Here is an 18,226-nt window from a genome sequence, read left to right on the forward strand (position 1 = left end):
GAACCCAATCGAGATGGTTTGGGGTGAGCTATACCGCAGAGTGAAGGCAAAAGGGCCAACAAGTGCTAAGCATCTCTGGGAACTCCTTCAAGACTGTTGGAAGACCATTTCCGGTGAATACCTCTTGAAGCTTATCAAGAGAATGCCAAGAGTGTGCAAAGCAGTAATCAAAGCAAAAGGTGGCTACTTTGAAGAACCTAGAATATAAGACATTTTCAGTTATTTCACACTTTTTTGTTAATTATATAATTGCACATGTGTTAATTCATAGTTTTGATGCCTTCAGAGTGAATCTACAATTTTCAGTTATGAAAATAAAGAAAACTCTGCAAATGAGAAGGTGTGTCCAAACTTTTGGTCTGTACTGTGTGTATATATATATATATATATATATATATATATATATATATATATATATATATATATATATATATATATATATATACACACACACACACACACACACACACACACACACACACACATACATACATACATATATATGTGTGTGTGTGTGTATATTTTTATAGTTTGTGGTGTAAAGACCACTGTGTCCACTAGGGGGCGCTGTGTGGATGTCCCAAGAGAGGATGAGTGGCAGAATATGGAAGGACCGTTATGTATCTCAAGGTGGGTGGCCTTGAGATGGAGACTTATGTATGTGTGTTGATCAGTAAGGACATTGCTGAGGTGTTGTTTCAATGTGTCAGGGAGAAGTCTCCTGGTAGCTAGGGAGACGGGCGTGCCTAGTTACCTACAAACACACCCAGGGGGTGTGTTTAAAGAAAATTGTTGTAAAGAGTGTAAGTGGTTGAAGGACCTGTGATGAGGTCATAATCATGTGACCCGGTGGGCGTGGCTATGGGCCATATAATGTGGCCAGGGTAGGTCACATGTGGTGAATGCTGGGACCTGGTTGGTCCAGTGTGGAAGGCCCTGTCTGAGAGAGAGATGGGGTCGTCTTCCTGACAGCAGGGAACGCTGTGTTGAATGGCTGCACGTGCCTGGGAATTCCCTGGAGGGAATGGACTTCTGCCGCATGGTGAAGGAACCGTGAGCTAACCCTGACGGGGGTGAGATAACGCTGAGGCTGAAGAGCCTGTGTAATGGACATTTGCTTAACCTGTGGGAGTACATGTATATATAGCCACGCCCACCGGGTCACATGATTATGACCTCATCACAGGTCCTTCAACCACTTACACTCTTTACAACATTGTTCTTTAAACACACCCCCTGGAGACTTCTCCCTGACACATTGAAACAACACCTCAGCAATGTCCTTGCTGATCAACACACATACATAAGTCTCCATCTCAAGGCCACCCACCTTGAGATACATAACGGTCCTTCCATATTCTGCCACTCATCCTCTCTCTTGGGACATCTACACAGTGCCCCCTAGTGGACACAGTGGTCTTTACACCACAAAATATAAATATATATATATATATATATATATATATACACTCACTGGCCACTTTATTAGGTACACCATGCTAGTAAGGGGTTGGACCCCCTTTTGCCTTCAGAACTGCCTCAATTCTTCGTGGCAGAGATTCAACAAGGTGCTGGAAGCATTCCTCAGAGATTTTGGACCATATTGACATGATGGCATCACACAGTTGGCGCAGATTTGTCGGCTGCACATCCCTGATGCGAATCTCCCGTTCCACCACATCCCAAAGATGCTCTATTGGATTGAGATCTGGTGACTGAGGAGGCCATTTGAGTACAGTAAACTCATTGTCATGTTCAAGAAACCAATCTGAGATGATTCGAGCTTTATGACATGGCGCATTATCCTGCTGAAAGTAGCCATCAGATGTTGGGTACATTGTGGTCATAAAGGGATGGACATGGTCAGCAACAATACTCAGGTAGGCTGTGGCGTTGCAACGATGCTCAATTGGTACCAAGGGCCCAAAGAGTGCCCAGAAAAAATTCCCCACACCATGACACCACCACCACCAGCCTGAACCGTTGATACAAGGCAGGATGGATCCATGCTTTCATGTTGTTTACGCCAAATTCTGACCCTACCATCCGAATGTCGCAGCAGAAATCGAGACTCATCAGACCAGGCAACGTTTTTCCAATCTTCTACTGTCCAATTTCGATGAGCTTGTGCAAATTGTAGCCTCAGTTTCCTGTTCTTAGCTGAGAGGAGTGGTACCCAGTGTGGTCTTCTGCTGCTGTAGCCCATCTGCCTCAAAGTTCGACGCACTGTGCGTTCAGAGATGCTCTTCTGCCTACCTTGGTTGTAACGGGTGGCAATTTGAGTCACTGTTGCCTTTCTATCAGCTCGAACCAGTCTGCCCATTCTCCTCTGACCTCTGGCATCAACATGGCATTTCCGGCCACAGAACTGCCGCTCACTGTTTTTTTTTTCTTTTTCGGACCATTCTCTGTAAACCCTAGAGATGGTTGTGCGTGAAAATCCCAGTAGATCAGCAGTTTCTGAAATTCTCAGACCAGCCCTTCTGGCACCAACAATCATGCCACGTTCAAAGGCACTCAAATCACCTTTCTTCCCCATACTGATGCTCGGTTTGAACTGCAGGAGATTGTCTTGACCATGTCTACATGCCTAAATGCACTGAGTTGCCGCCATGTGATTGGCTGATTAGAAATTAAGTCTTAACACACAGTTGGACAGGTGTACCTAATAAAGTGGCCAGTGAGTGTATATACACACACACACACACACACACACACACACATATACACACATATATATTCATTATAATTTGTTAGAACTAATCGTAGTTCGTTAGGCAGCGCCGGGCTCTTCAGCTAGTTACTTAATAAAAATCTTGCGGATAAGAAAAGCAGGAAAATTGGAAAAAAATAAGAAGGGTACTGTTATGAATGAGTCACCGTAGGAGGCAAAAACAGATACTAGCTAAGTCCAGAAAACCAGAGGAGTTGGCAGCTATCGGATTGCAGACCCCTGAACCTATCAACAACAACTAGCAGTAGCCGTGGGGGGTTCCTACGGTGCCCTAGACCCCTCGATCACAGCCGGAGAACTACAAAGCCTAAAGACAGAAAGGGAAATCTAAACTGCCCCAGAGCAGACCCCAAAGCAATAGGCAGCCCCCAACATATAATGACGGTGAAGCAAGATGAAAAGACACTCACACAGATAGAAAGATAGGCTGAGCAAATGATGGGGCCCAAGCTAACTAAATAGGACAGGATAGAAAAGCTGCTGTCTGCAATCCGCCAAAACCCTATCAAAACAAGAGCCAACAGACTGATAGGGAAAAAAGCCCTGAAGACGCTAGGCTTCAAAAAGACACTCAGGTATTTTCTGAAGACAGAGCAAAAAGGAATTCAGCTCATCCCAGCAGGGAATGGCAGAAATCCAGAAAAACAAGGCAAAACAAAACCAAAACAAAAATGCAAAAGGCAGAGCAGAAAACTTAGCTTTAGAGGAGCAGGAATCAGACTGGTCTCCTAGAATCCCTCAGAGAGATCACCAGCAAGGCAGAAGGGCGTCGGCTGCCTTATATCCAGTCAGCAATTCCAGTCACCCAGTCATCATCATCCAGCTCAGGTGCTTGGTAATAAGCCTCACTACCTTCCTTCACCAGAAGAGGGAGTTCATCAGACCTCAATGGTGAAGGGGAAAATGAACTCACAACAGTACCTCCCCCTTGAGGAGGGGTCACCGAACCCTCATCCACGCCACCAGGGCGATCAGGGTGAGCCCGATGAAAGGCACGCACCAATCTTTTGGCATGAATATCAGAGGCAGAGACCCAGGAATTATCCTCCTGACCATAACCCTTCCACTTAACCAAATACTGGAGTCTCCGTCTAGCCAGACGGGAATCCAGTATCTTCTCTACCTCATATTCCGTGTTACCTTCAACCAATACAGGGTCCGGAGGTGCCACCCCTGGAACAACTGGTTCAACAAACCTCTTCAACAAGGACTTATGAAACACATTATGGATTTTAAATGTGACAGGAAGAGCCAAACGAAAAGAGACCGGATTAATAATCTCCAAAATCTTGTAAGGTGTTATGGAAATATATATGTATTTCATATAGATCTCACTTGCCTGCTATAGGCTATATACTCATGTACTCTTATATAGGCTATATACTGCTATATACTCATATATACTGCACACAGCTACATATTCACAGTTTGAACCTTATAAGTAGTTGGTGGAAATAACCTGCTACCCAGTCATCTCATTATCTTGTGACTTGAGAAATATCTAGCAGACATAGGGAATGAGGAACTTAGGCCAAGTGGTCCGGCCGATATTGGAGACTTGCTGACAAGTGCAAGACTCCGGACAGTAAATCACGTGGTGTCTAAATAACCCCAGGTCGGACACCCATATATGTTCATGCATTTAAACTGACCAATTAGCTAAGAAGTAAAGCCTTTGTGTTAATGAGTAACCACTCCTTTATACGAACTGATAAAAGACCATATATGAATAAAGTTTCCAGAGTTCTGCTGGAATGAGTTGTTGCTAACTAAGTGTAGCTTCCTCTTTTCCTTTGAGCGCTCAATAAGACTCTGTCTAATCAGGACAGGTCACAGTATGCACAGGGGTAAATCTACCCAAATCAAAAATAAATCCACATCAAGTGGCGCCCAACGAGGCCGTGGACGAAAACGCATGGGGATCCTGCTGGCCGGAGAGGACAGAGGTGCCGGCCAAGGTTTTGGCTCATGGGAACGGAGATTTGCGCAACTCCATAAGTAAGGTAAGAAAATCTAGTTATCTTACCTGAATGTTCCCTGTGCCCAGTCCGGGTCAGCAACTCTAGCTGGTCAGTGTGGTCACCAAACCCAGGTAGTGTTGAAAAGTCCACGAGCAAATCCAAACCCTGGGATAAGCTAAGTGTCTACTGTGATCCTGTGTGTCTGAGATCCGGGTGAGAGAGTTGGTGGAGGCTGTGACTTGATTTGTGGCTGCTGAGACACCGATAACAAGACTGAGTCTCTCTAAGTCAGATCACGTCCCCGCACACACGCGGAGGTTTTGACTTAGACTGGATATCACAGGTGAATTCCTCTGAAAAAGCTGTCACGGTCCTCGCACACATACACGGAGGTGTCAGCTTAAAGGAGGTATCACAGGTGAATCCCTCGGCTGCCACAGTCCCCGCACACACGCGGATGCGGCAGACTGGGGGGATATCACAGACTGATCACTGGAGAGATTATCACGGTTCTCGGGTGCACACGGAGGGGTGATAATCTAGTGGGATATCACGGCTCCCGTCTCCCAGTAGACGGAGGGTGATACATCCCGGTGCTAACCAAAGCGCCATGGGTGATTGGCAGTTACCGGTTGTCAGCAGCTGTTTGACGTGTCACAGAAGGGCTTTCGATCTCTCTCCCCGGACGTCTATATGTGAATTCACTGCAGGTTTCCGCAAAGATCTGAAGCAGAAAGAGTTTTGCCTTTTTTATTGTAAACTTCCTCTTTTGCCTGCAGGGTGTGCCCCTGATTTTATTTATATATATATATATATATTTTTTTTTTCATATTGTTATATTTTGGACTCTCTTTTTCCCTATTTTATCTTTTATTTTGCATTTTTGGTAGAGGCTTTTGTTACTGCAGTGTTAGAAGTTTTGGGAAAGCTGAGTCTGTGGGCACTTCACCCCTCCCTCCCATTACATTGTTCTCAGATTTTACAGAGACACAGGCATAAAAAAGAGGAAGTTGAGTGCCTGCATTCTGAATTAACACTTTTTATTGTTGGAGGCTGTATTAATTTTTAGATTTTTATTTTTGCAGCATTTTACCAAGGTTTACCAACTTGTGTTTTTTCTTTCCTTTTTCCCTCCATTTTTCCATATTATTTGGTTTTTGGTTCTTCTGCGTGGATTCTTTTTTTCAAAGTTTATATACTATATACGTTATGATTTTATCAATTATTTTTGGGTTTCATCCTCAAAATCTTTTTAAGGAAAAAAAGAAAGAAAAATCATTTTTCCCTTTTTATCTCTTTAGTTTTCTTCCACTTTTTGTGACATTTTGTCAGTTTTTTAGGTTTAGTTTTCACCTCTTTCTTTCAGTTTTGTTAAAAAGAGAATTTTTACCTGCGTTGGGTTATTCACTAAATATTCTTGTTTTGTTCCCTTTTAAGCAGGTTAAAAGGGGTTGCAAAGTGTTTAAAGGTTTAATCACTCACTTTTTTGAAGTTTTTGGAACAGACACAGTAGGTGTTATTCAGAAAGTTAAGCATGTCATTTTCTACGGACAGCTCCGTATGCTGCAGCATGGTATGATGTACTGAAAGGAAAAAGGGAAGTAGCTAGTAATTGCCGTCTGCATTTCTTAAAGTGACAGAGGATTTTAACAGCGCAGAAGGTGATAGCAGATAGTGTGAACAAGACAGGATTGGTTTTTTGTTTTACGTGTAGGAAAAAGTGTTTTCATACTAATCTGTGCCGTCTGAGAAGGACCACAGGTCTAAGAATGCCTTCCGTGACGGCAGGGGGGGAAGCAGTCTGCCCCCCATCTCCTCTCTCCTCACTCTTCCCTCCTCTCGTCTCTCTCCTCCCTCTATCTCTGCTATTCTCACAATCCAAAATCTCCTCCCCTCTCTCATCTCTCTCTCCTCCCTTTCCGTTTTCATCACCAACGCCCACCTCTCATCCACCACACCCGTCTCCTCTTCCCTCCTCCTTGTCTTCACCATCTCCTCCCTTTTTGTCTCCTCCCCACTCTCCTCCACTATCTCTCACTTCTCCTCCTCCCATCTCTCTCCTCCACCCTTCCCTCTCTTTCTTTTTCTCACCCACCTCTCAGTTCATAGTCACCCGCTGGCCCAGTGCCAGATCCAGACAATGAGGTGTTCCTAGTTCCACAGGGCACTCTCTCTAAAGAGACAGTTCTAACACCGGGAGAAGAAAGTGAATCACTCCCCACACATGACAACACAGGTGCCCTCCCGAACTCTTACACTATGTGCCCTTCACCCCTAGTCAGGTGTTCAGTATTCTAAAGCCATGAAGGAACACCTCAAGCTTCCATCAGAATTAGATGTGCATTCCTGGGAATCAGGATCAAAGCTAATTGAACAGCTTAGAGAGTGGGCCAACACCAGACAAGCACTCAGCCTGCATAACATGAGCGAAGCCGAGAGAGTCTGTAGACGAGTTTCATGGCAGAGTGAGGCAAGTATTCCAAATTTTAGGCTTCACTATTCATGATCAGATACACGGACAGATGTAGGCACAGGCCTTTGTGCATGGACTAAGAGAACCAATCAAGAGACTGCTGATAGTGGCCAGGCCTGAGTACAGGACAATAGCAGTAGTTGTCCTGCTTACAGTAGCCAGAAGAATTGAGTCCCTCCCAGGAGTATGGAGGACAGGCCCTCCCGTGATGGCCACTGACGTGGAGGAGCAACCACCCTGCAGAGACAGAAGACCTGTCAGGTGTTTCAACTGTGGCAACCTTGGCCATTTCCGGAACCGGTGCACAGCACCCCGGCAACCCAGGTCATCACGCAGAGGAGTAGACCAAGAAAGAAACACAGAAGACAATGAGGCAAACCAGGTCCGCCAGACGTCACAGCCATGACAAGTGAAACCCCATCAGCGGACCCAATACCTCAAATCACTGGGGGCTGTCATATCTTTCCTTGTGGACACTGGTGCAGTCAGAAGTGAAAATCCCCGACCCCACTCTGTGTCTTGTATGGGGATTAAAGGTCAAGACAGATGTTCCCCAGCTTGCAAGCCCCTAAGCATGAGGACACTGCCAGGACACTCCATCCTGTTCCTGTTTACGGTGGAGACCTGCCCACCCCACCTGATGAGCGCAGACCTACTGCAGGAACTGAAGGTGACCAAAGTGTCCCATGAAGATGTGACCTTGACCTCCTCTCCACCCCAGGCCCAGGAAGAATTAATCATGCTGGTGGCCCTACAAGAGCCTCGCTCGAATAACCGGTGCAAGCCTACCCAAGGAGGTGCTGGACATAGCACCCAGAAGCCTATGGCCCAAGGGAGACTTCAAGTTGCGCCAGTGCGGGTGTCACTCAAGTCTGGAACCCCAGACGCTCCGAAGGCCCAGCATCCGCAGCTCATCAGCCAGAGCTAAACTGCCTCTGACCAGCTGGAGGTCTAAGTGGAATTGCTGTTGAAGAAACGGCCTAAGAACTTTGGCATGGGCCAGGAAAACTCTCAACCCAGAGAGACCACACCCGCTTCGTGAAATGGCTGCACTGCTTCCGGCTCCAGCGCCAGAGGATCATCTTGGACAAGATTCTGAAGGTGCTCCCTGAAGTTAATTCAGGCCCTGGACCAGAAGACAGCCACTCAGCTCTTCAAATTGGTTAACAAGATGCTGACCAGAAATCAAGCTGGGTGAAAGGAACTGCTGCTGGCTGGTAAAAAAAAGACGCCCCAGCAAGAAGACCCCCTGTGAGAGCAAGAAAGCTCAGCTGGACGTCATCTCTGACGAAGAGGACGCCAGCAAACGGCTGGTTTCCTGCCAGCCCTGTGCCAGAAGATGGGAGTCACTCATGGCACTGTGAAGAGCAAGGCCAGATTGAGCCGCCTCACCCACGGGAATCATCATGCGGTCCCAGCTTCTCTCGATCAAGAGGAAGACTGTGAAAGGAGAACCAGACCAGATTGAATGGTGCATAACCTGAGGACTGTGAGCGAAGCAACTGTGTTTGAAACCCCAGTTGTGCCAGATCTGCACACTCTGCTGACAAATGTGCCAGCCACAGCAACGGTGCTCACGGCAATGGATCTGCCCGAAGCGTCCCTCAATGTTCCCCCTCACCTGGACGACCAGTTCCTGAAAACGCACAAGGGGGGTATGGAACAAATGGACAGTGAGGCCCAAGAGGGCCCGGAACAGCCTTTCACAGCTCGCCAGAGCATTGCCCTCCGTCCCCACCAACTGGATTGCAGAGCATGCAGAAGTCATCGACACCACTACCCGCACAGCGTTTTCCATGCCTCCTCTACACTGCCTGATGGAGCAGCAACGTAAGTTCTGCAAAAACAGAGACCAGTGGTGTCAAAAGCAAGTTCCTGAAGACACCGTATCGCCCACTGGACAAAACACTTGACAGATGACTGGAAGACCGCCGAGGAGAAGATGGCTCCCTCAACAACTCCGAAGATGCAGGCCTTCCTTAGTCTAGTCTCATACTGCAGAACTTGGATTCCTGGTGCTCTAGACTTAATGCAGCCTCTGTACAATTGCATCAACGCATTGAAACCTTCATCTCGTACAGGAAACTGAAAGACTTCATAGTCTCTGCGCCAACTCTAGGCCTCCCCGACTACGAGAAGCCATCCCGTCCTGACCAAAACGGAAAAAGAAGGACCAAGATGGAGAAGGTCATGCTACTGGCCAGGCTTAAAACAGACCCACGGAGGAAAACCAGAGGCCTCTAGACTACCTCTCAGCCGGCCTGGATCCAGTTGCAAGGGGGGCCCTCCTGCATGAAAACAATACCCGCAGCACAAGGCTGCTCTCCATCACTCTTCAGTGCTCGCAGCCATTACCTGTCTCTACTCCCACTCCCAAGGGGGGATGCGGATACGGACCCTCAGATGAAAAATCTGCAAGATACCGTAGATGGCTCCGGTTTTGCAGATGATGAAGGAAGGTTCCACACGGGATGTGCAGCGACCAGCAATCAAGACATTCTATGGTCCAGAAGGTTGTTAGCCCAAGAGCCCAAGAAGCGGATGTGCAGCGACCAGCAATCAAGACATTCTATGGTCCAGAAGGTTGTTAGCCCAAGAGCCCAAGAAGCGGAGCTGATAGAGCTGATGAAAGACCTGCCAGATTGCGAAGAACAAAAAACTTCCAGGTACTCGCATGACATGGCACCCGACTTCGGACCCATCTGGGCTGCAAGAAACTTCATCACAGCAAGCAGATCGACCGTGAAGCACCATGGGGCTATCAGAGACCTGCTGGATGCTCTTCAACTACTAAAAGTGGTGGCAGTGCTGAAGGCCAAGGCACACGGAAAACTGAACACAGTAGAGACACGGGGCATCAACAGCAGACATGGCAGCCAAAGAAGCAGCCAGAGGAAGACAATATGGAAAATGGGAAAGGTCGTAGAGCCGGACGGCTACTACATGACTGAAGACGAGAAAACCTGGCAAACAGAAGTCAATGGGAAAACCGTTGAAGATGCCATCTCTGAATTGGACAGAAGTGCTGCCTCCTCCTCCACCAGCCAACAAGCTGAATCACTTCCAGGATGAAGACTCTGACGTGGATATGAATTCTGAGGCAGAAGAATGGTGCCTACCTTTCCAGAAAGGATGTATTTGATGGAGAACATTCCAGAAGATTGTCCTCCACCACCCTCTCGTGGGGAAGCTTCTTCTCCAGCACAGTCCTACGGTCAGCAGTCCACGGCAACACTTACCCCATCCCCCCGAGACGAGCTGCATGAGTCCGAAGGCATCCCAAGGCTTCAACAGTTTGACCTTCCCCCTCATCCCCTGAGAATGTCGGCTGGATCGGTACCAATGCAAAGAGTCCCAAGTCCTCCTCTGACACAGTCTAACCCGAGTCTTCATACAGAGGGAGGCGCAGACATAGACGGAACCTCAGCTAAAATCCCACAATCAGCTCAGAGAATGTCAATTACCACAACCCAGTCACTAAACCTGACAAAATGACTTCCTGAAACCTGTACAAGAAGTAACAGGGTCAGACTCAGAAGGAGAAGGAAAGCTGGATGCTGAAGGCCAAAAGCACTGGGCTCCAAGAAACCGTCTACATCAAAACGTCTACCTAAAGACAGACCTAGTCTACCTCAAACTGTCTACCTCAAAACGTCTACCTCAAGACAGACCCAGTCTATCTCAAAGTGTGTACCCTACGGTGGTTCAATGGGCACATGGCCTCCACACAGAATTGAAGACACAGATGAATGACCTGATTGGACTCAACTCACACCTCAACAGTGAAGATTCCCAGCAGCTGTTCGGCCACCGACAAATTTAACATCGGACAAGCGGGAAAAGTTCCCCCACATCATCTGGCCTGAAGACTTCCTAGTAAGGAAACAGTTGGCAAAGACTACTGCAAAGAAGCTACTCTCAAAAATAGTGTGCAGATATGGGGTTTCCAGAAGCAATAGCAAGTGATCAGGGATCCGCATACACCGCAAACCTAACACAAGAGACCTGATCAGCAGTAGGGTCAGACTTAGGCCTACACACTACTCACCATCCCACACCATAGACTAGGTGGGACACTTAAGAGCAGCATGCTAAAAAATTTGCCCAAGAGACAGACAAACCCTGGCATTAGACACTCCCATAGGCTCAGAAAAAGCTGTCACCAATATGAAACTTTATTTGGGTAAAAAACCCAGTTTAGGGGTATTCTTTACTTAGCAGTTGACTATGCAATATGATACTTTGTCTGCATGTGTAATTGAATTTATCAAGAATCTTGCTAATGTCCATTCTCGAGTTTTCTCCTTCATTGCCAGGTCCAGATTCGGTGCCTGGTATGCAGGTCCTGAAGTCAGGAGACTGCTGAGTGTTGGTGAAAAAAGTCTGTAAAGAGAAGCACTCGATCCCAGATCCGATGGCCCTTCTTCAAGTGCTGACGCCACCGACCTGGAGAGAACCCCCACCTGGATCCACGCATCGCATTGCACGAAAAGGCCTTCATACCAGAAGATACACCTGAGCTGGAATGATGCTGTGGATGACCTCCCTGACTGAATAATTACCTACCTGACGGAGAATACACATGCACTGACTGCACAGACTGCTAACTAAGAGACTTTGATTACATTGCACCACACCCCCTTTAGGGACAGATCTCCTGACTGCCCATTTGCGAAAAGTCTGTACAGAGGAGGATGTATGCACTAGGCATATGTCAGTCCATTGGCAGCATAAAAGAGTTGCAGCGCTTTGGGCCAGGAACAGGATTTTAGGGCAAGTGTTATCTAAGGGGGGATTGTTATGGAAATATATATGTATTTCATATAGATCTCACTTGCCTGCTATAGGCTATATACTCATGTACTCTTATATAGGCTATATACTGCTATATACTCATATATACTGCACACAGATACATATTCACAGTTTGAACCTTATAACTAGTTGGTGGAAATAACCTGCTACCCAGTCATCTCATTATCTTGTGACTTGAGAAATATCTAGCAGACATAGGGAATGAGGAACTTAGGCCAGGTGGTACGGCCGATATTGGAGACTTGCTGACAAGTGCAAGACTCCGGACAGTAAATCACATGGTGTCTAAATAACCCCAGGTCGGACACCCATATATGATAATGCATTTAAACTGACCAATTAGCTAAGAAGTAAAGCCTTTATGTTAATGAGTAACCACTCCTTTATACGAACTGATAAAAGACCATATATGAATAAAGTTTCCAGAGTTCTGCTGGAATGAGTTGTTGCTAACTAAGTGTAGCTTCCTCTTTTCCTTTGAGCGCTCAATAAGACTCTGCCTAATCAGGACAGGTCACAGTATGCACAGGGGTAAATCTACCCAAATCAAAAATTAATCCACATCAAAGGTCCAATAAATCTAGGCTTAAACTTAGGAGAAGCCACCCTCAAAGCGATATTTTTTGATGATAACCAAACCATATCACCAACCTTAAACTGGGGACCAATGGTCCTATGTCGGTTGGAAAACCGCTGGGCCTTTTCCTGGGAGAGAGATAACTTATCCACCACTTGGTCCCAGATCTGGTGCATTCTCTCCACCACAGTGTCAACACCTGGGCAGGCCGAAGGCTCCACCTACCCTGAAGAAAACTGAGGATGAAACCCAAAGTTACAAAAAAAAGGTGACATCAAAGTGGCAGAACTAGCTCTATTATTTAAAGAAAATTCGGCCAAGGGCAAAAATGAAACCCAATCATCCTGATCAGCGGAAGTAAAACATCTCAAACACGACTCCAAGGTCTGGTTTGTTCTCTCCGTCTGCCCATTGGTCTGAGGGTGAAAAGCAGAGGAGAAGGACAACTGAATTCCCAGCTTGGAACAGAAAGTCCTCCAAAATCTAGACACAAACTGAACTCCTCTGTCAGATACAATGTTCTCAGGAATCCCGTGCAAGCGAACTACCTGTTGCAAAAACAGGGGCACCAACTCAGAGGAAGATGGCAACTAAGGGAGTGGTACAAGATGAACCATCTTAGAGAACCTATCACAAATCACCCAAATAACAGTCATTCTCTGAGAGACCGGCATATCAGAGATGAAATCCATTGAAATATGGGTCCATGGCCTCCTGGGGACGGGCAAAGGCATCAACAACCCACTAGAGCGAGAACAAGGATTAGACCGGGAGCAAGTCCCACAGGACTGCACAAAATTCCTGACATCACGAGACAAGGCGGGCCACGAAAAAGACCGACTCACCAGATCTCTAGTACCAAAAATACCTGGATGACCAGCCAATGCAGAGCAATGAACTTCAGACATCACTCTCTTCTTCCACTGGTCAGGAACATACAACTTTCCACTGGGACAACGCTCAGGTTTGTCCTCCTGGAACTCTTCCAGAGCACGTCTCAAATCGGGCGAGATGGCAGAAAGAACTACCCCTTCGCCTAAGATGGTAGCAGGCTTGGTCACCACAGGAGAATCAGCAAAGAAGCTCCTAGAGAGAGCGTCAGCCTTGACACTCTTAGTGCCAGAACGAAAAGAGACCACAAAATCAAAACGTGTAAAAAACAAGGCCCACCTAGCCTGTCTAGGGTTCAAGCGTTTGGCCGACTCCAGGTAAATCAAATTCTTGTGGCCAGTGAGGACCACGACTTGATGTTTAGCTCCCTCCAACCAATGTCTCCACTCCTCAAATGCCCATTTCATGGCTAACAGTTCCCGATTCCCCACATCATAGTTACGTTCAGATGGAGAGAACTTTCGGGAAAAGAAAGCACAGGGATTCATTTTAGATGTTACAGGATCCTTTTGGGACAAAACAGCTCCTGCACCAATCTCAGAAGCGTCCACATCTACCTGGAACGGGAGTGAGACATCAGGTTGCCGCAAAACCGGGACAGAAGTGAATCTTCGCTTCAGCTCCTGAAAGGAAGAAACAGTCTCCGGAGACCAATTCAACACATCAGCACCCTTCTTAGTCAGATCAGTCAATGGCTTGGCAATACTAGAAAATTTTGCTATAAATTTCCGATAAAAATTAGCAAAACCCAAAAACTTCTGGAGGGCCTTCAAAGAAGTGGGCTGAACCCAATCATAAATGGCCTGTACCTTGGCCGGATCCATTTCAATAGTTGACGGAGACAAAATAAATCCTAAAAATGAAATCCTCTGTACCCCAAAAAGGCATTTCGATCCTTTGACATATAGGGAATTCTCCCTCAAGATCCGGAATACAGTCCGAACATGTTCCACATGAGAATCCCAATCCTTGGAGAAGATCAAAATATCATCCAGATAATCAAAAATTTATCCACAAAGTCTCGGAAAATGTCGTTCATGAAGCACTGGAAGACAGAAGGGGCATTAGTGAGCCCAAAAGGCATCACCAGGTACTCAAAATGTCCCTCTGGAGTATTAAACGCCGTCTTCCATTCATCCCCATGCTTAATGCGGATAAGATTATACGCCCCCCTGAGGTCAAGCTTGGTAAACCAGCAAGCACCTTTAACTCTGGAGAATAGATCCGAAATCAGGGGTAACGGATACTGATATTTAATAGTAATTTTGTTGAGGGCACGATAATCAATACAAGGCCTTAATGAACCATCCTTTTTGGCCACGAAAAAAAACCCAGCACCTAAGGGTGAAGAGGATGGTCTAATATGACCCTTCTCCAACGCCTCCTTAATATAGGATCGCATAGCCTCGTGCTCGGGTACAGATAAATTGAAGAGCCGACCCTTGGGAAATTTACACCCCGGGCTCAGTTCAATTGCACAGTCATAACTCCTATGAGGAGGCAAAGACGCAGACTCATTCTCACTAAATACATCATAAAAGTCCGCCAAATAGTCAGGAACATCATGCGACTGAGGAGAGGTGGAAAAAAACCGGAGCCTCACTATGGGCACACCGACAACCCCAACTCACCACAGACACAGATTTCCAATCCAAAACTGGATTATGAATTTGCAACCAGGGAAACCCCAGAACAATGGTATCATGCAAATTATGCAACACCAAAAATCTAAAATTTTCTTGATGGTCTGGGGCGACCCGCATTACCACCTGGGTCCAAAACTGAGGTTTATTTTTCGCCAAAGGAGTAGCATCAATCCCCCTCAACGGGATAGGCATCCACAGAGGTGTCATCGGAAATCCACAACGTTTAGCAAAATCCAAGTCCATTAGGTTCAGGGCTGCTCCCGAATCCACAAAAGCCTTGGCGGAAAATGTGGACAGGGACCAGATCAGAGTAATTGCCAGAAGAAACTTAGGTTGAACACCACCCACAGAAAACGTGTGTGCAAAACGTTTTTCTCATTTAGGACAGACAGAAATAATATGTGAGGCATCTCCACAAAAAAAACACAGCTTATTACGCCTTCTGAACTCCTGACGTTGCTCCCTGGACAAAACTATCACATTGCATAGGTTCAGACACTTGTTCAACAGGTGGCAACACCTCTCGTGCAGTCCTGCGTTCACGTAAACGCCGATTAACCTGAATGGCTAATGACATAGAATCGTCAAGACCAGAGGGAACAGGAAATCCCACCATAGAATCTTTTACGGCTTCTGACAAACCCTTCCGAAAGAGAGCTGCCAAGGCATTATCATTCCAGGTAGTAAGGACCGCCCACTTTCGGAATTTTTGACAGTACAATTCTGCAGAATCTCGACCCTGGCTCAATGCCAACAGGATCTTTTCAGCCTGATCAATAGCATTAGGTTCGTCATACAACAACCCCAAGGCTTGAAAAAATGCATTCACATTAGTCAGAATAGGATCATCTGGTTTCAAAGAAAACGCCCAATCCTGGGGATCGCCACGCAGCAAAGAGATGACAATTTTAACCTGCTGCGCGGAGCTCCCTGACGAGTTAGGCTTCAAGGCAAAAAATAATTTACAATTATTTTTGAAATTCAAAAATTTAGACCGATCCCCAAAAAACACATCAGGAGTAGGGATCTTTGGTTCAGCAGCATGTGAATGAGCAAGGTAGGGGGAAAAAACAGAAATACTAGCTAAGTCCAGAAAACCAGAGGAGTTGGCAGCTATCGGATTGCAGACCCCTGAACCTATCAACAACAACTAGCAGTAGCCGTGGGGGATTCCTACGGTGCCCTAGACCCCTCGATCACAGCCGGAGAACTACAAAGCCTAAAGACAGAAAAGGAAATCTAAACTGCCCCAGAGCAGAGCCCAAAGCAATAGGCAGCCCCCAACATATAATGACGGTGAAGCAAGATGAAGACACTCACACAGATAGAAAGATAGGCTGAGCAAATGATGGGGCCCAAGCTAACTAAATGGGACAGGATAGAAAAGCTGCTGTCTGCAATCCGCCAAAACCCTATCAAAACAAGAGCCAACAGACTGATAGGGAAAAAAGCCCTGAAGACGCTAGGCTTCAAAAAGACTATCAGTACTCAGGTATTTTCTGAAGACAGAGCAAAAAGGAATTCAGCTCACCCCAGCAGGAAATGGCAGAAATCCAGAAAAACAAGGCAAAACAAAACCAAAACAAAAATGCAAAAGGCAGAGCAGAAAACTTAGCTTTTGAGGAGCAGGAATCAGACTGGTCTCCTAGAATCCCTCAGAGAGATCACCAGCAAGGCAGAAGGGCGTCGGCTGCCTTATATCCAGTCAGCAATTCCAGTCACCCAGTCATCATCATCCAGCTCAGGTGCTTGGTAATCAGCCTCACTTCCTTCCTTCACCAGAAGAGGGAGTTCATCAGACCTCAATGGTGAAGGGGAAAATGAACTCACAACAGGGTACTACACTAAGTTAGAGACTGCTTGGTCTGAAACATAGCACTGAGGCCCCATGCACAACTGATCATGGCACATATCAATCACATTTAATTTCAGATTGCCAGTTGCACTGTGTTCAAAGAGAGAACCGCCGGCAAACATGACTCGCAACAGCTGTCTCAGAGAACACAGGAGTGCTCTCCTGAACACGTACTCCATTGTATAGGAGAGCTACCCAAAATGGCTGCCTGCCAACGGCAATCTAATATGCATGGCAGGTTTTAATATTGTCTAAAGTAGTATGATTTTATAGGGATAACGTGACATAACTCTATACCAGGGCTGTGGAGTCAGAAAGCCAAACCTCCAACTCCTCATTTTCACTGACTCCCAACCCCACAGCATTGCCCCCTACTGAGCATGTACATAAAGTACAGCACAGATTTATCTCAAGTAAAAGCTCAGATACTTAGATCAGGAATAGAACAGACATTTAGGGTATGTGCTTACGATCAGTAAACGTGGGTTGGAAGCTGTGTACTTGTGCAGCGTGAAGCTATTACAGCATAGTGGATGGGATGATTTCAAGAAATCCTATGCCCACAATGCGTCCAGAGATACCCGCGGCTCACAAACTGAGACGGACATGCGGCATGTCTTTCCACTGCAGCATGGCAATTTCTCTTGCGGAGATGCTAGTCTACGAAAGAGACATTTCACCCATACAATGTATAAGATGCGTTGATTCCGCATGGTTCAGTGAACACATGCGGATTCACCTGCGCTCAATAGACGGCAGCGCTTTGGGCACAGCGAACATGCCCCGAGTCGAAAGCACTGCCAGTTCCAGATCGTGGGCACATAGCCTTATAAGACATTTCATATCTTTCCCAAATTCTTATGAAAACATTTACAGCACATCCTGTATTGTACTACTGAACCCAATGTATTAGATATTTTAGGAGTCGGAGTCTGTCCATTTTATACCGACTCCACAGCCTTGCTCAATACTACAAGATTTAAAATCTTGACAAGATAAAATGAAGACATGAATCAGCATATACACTTTTGAAAGTCAAACATATTTATTTTTTTTTTTTAATTCCCTGTCTAAACAAATATTTTCCCTTGAGACTTCCTATGAAGTCTTCACATGCATCATAACTTTTTCATTTCAAATTATCTTTTTGGAGCAAGCTCAGATTTGAGGGATATATGCCTGCTGGGAGTATCAGACCTCATTGTTATTCAGGGACATGTGGAGTTTAGCTTCAACTGCTGTGGAACCAAATTAATTCTGTTTTTCATCGTGCA

General features: G+C 46.2%; 1 protein-coding gene across 2 annotated transcripts in view; it reads right to left on the minus strand.

Moving 5' to 3' along the window:
• The window catches only part of TNKS (tankyrase), a 288,176-nt gene that overhangs the window by 58,147 nt on the left and 211,803 nt on the right, over positions 1-18,226 (minus strand). The gene's annotated exons all lie outside the window — the stretch shown is intronic.

This window comes from Dendrobates tinctorius, unplaced genomic scaffold, assembly GCF_039654945.1.
Source record: "Dendrobates tinctorius isolate UK_male_01 unplaced genomic scaffold, ASM3965494v1 ptg000011l, whole genome shotgun sequence".
In the NCBI taxonomy this organism is placed as follows: Eukaryota; Metazoa; Chordata; class Amphibia; order Anura; family Dendrobatidae; genus Dendrobates; species Dendrobates tinctorius.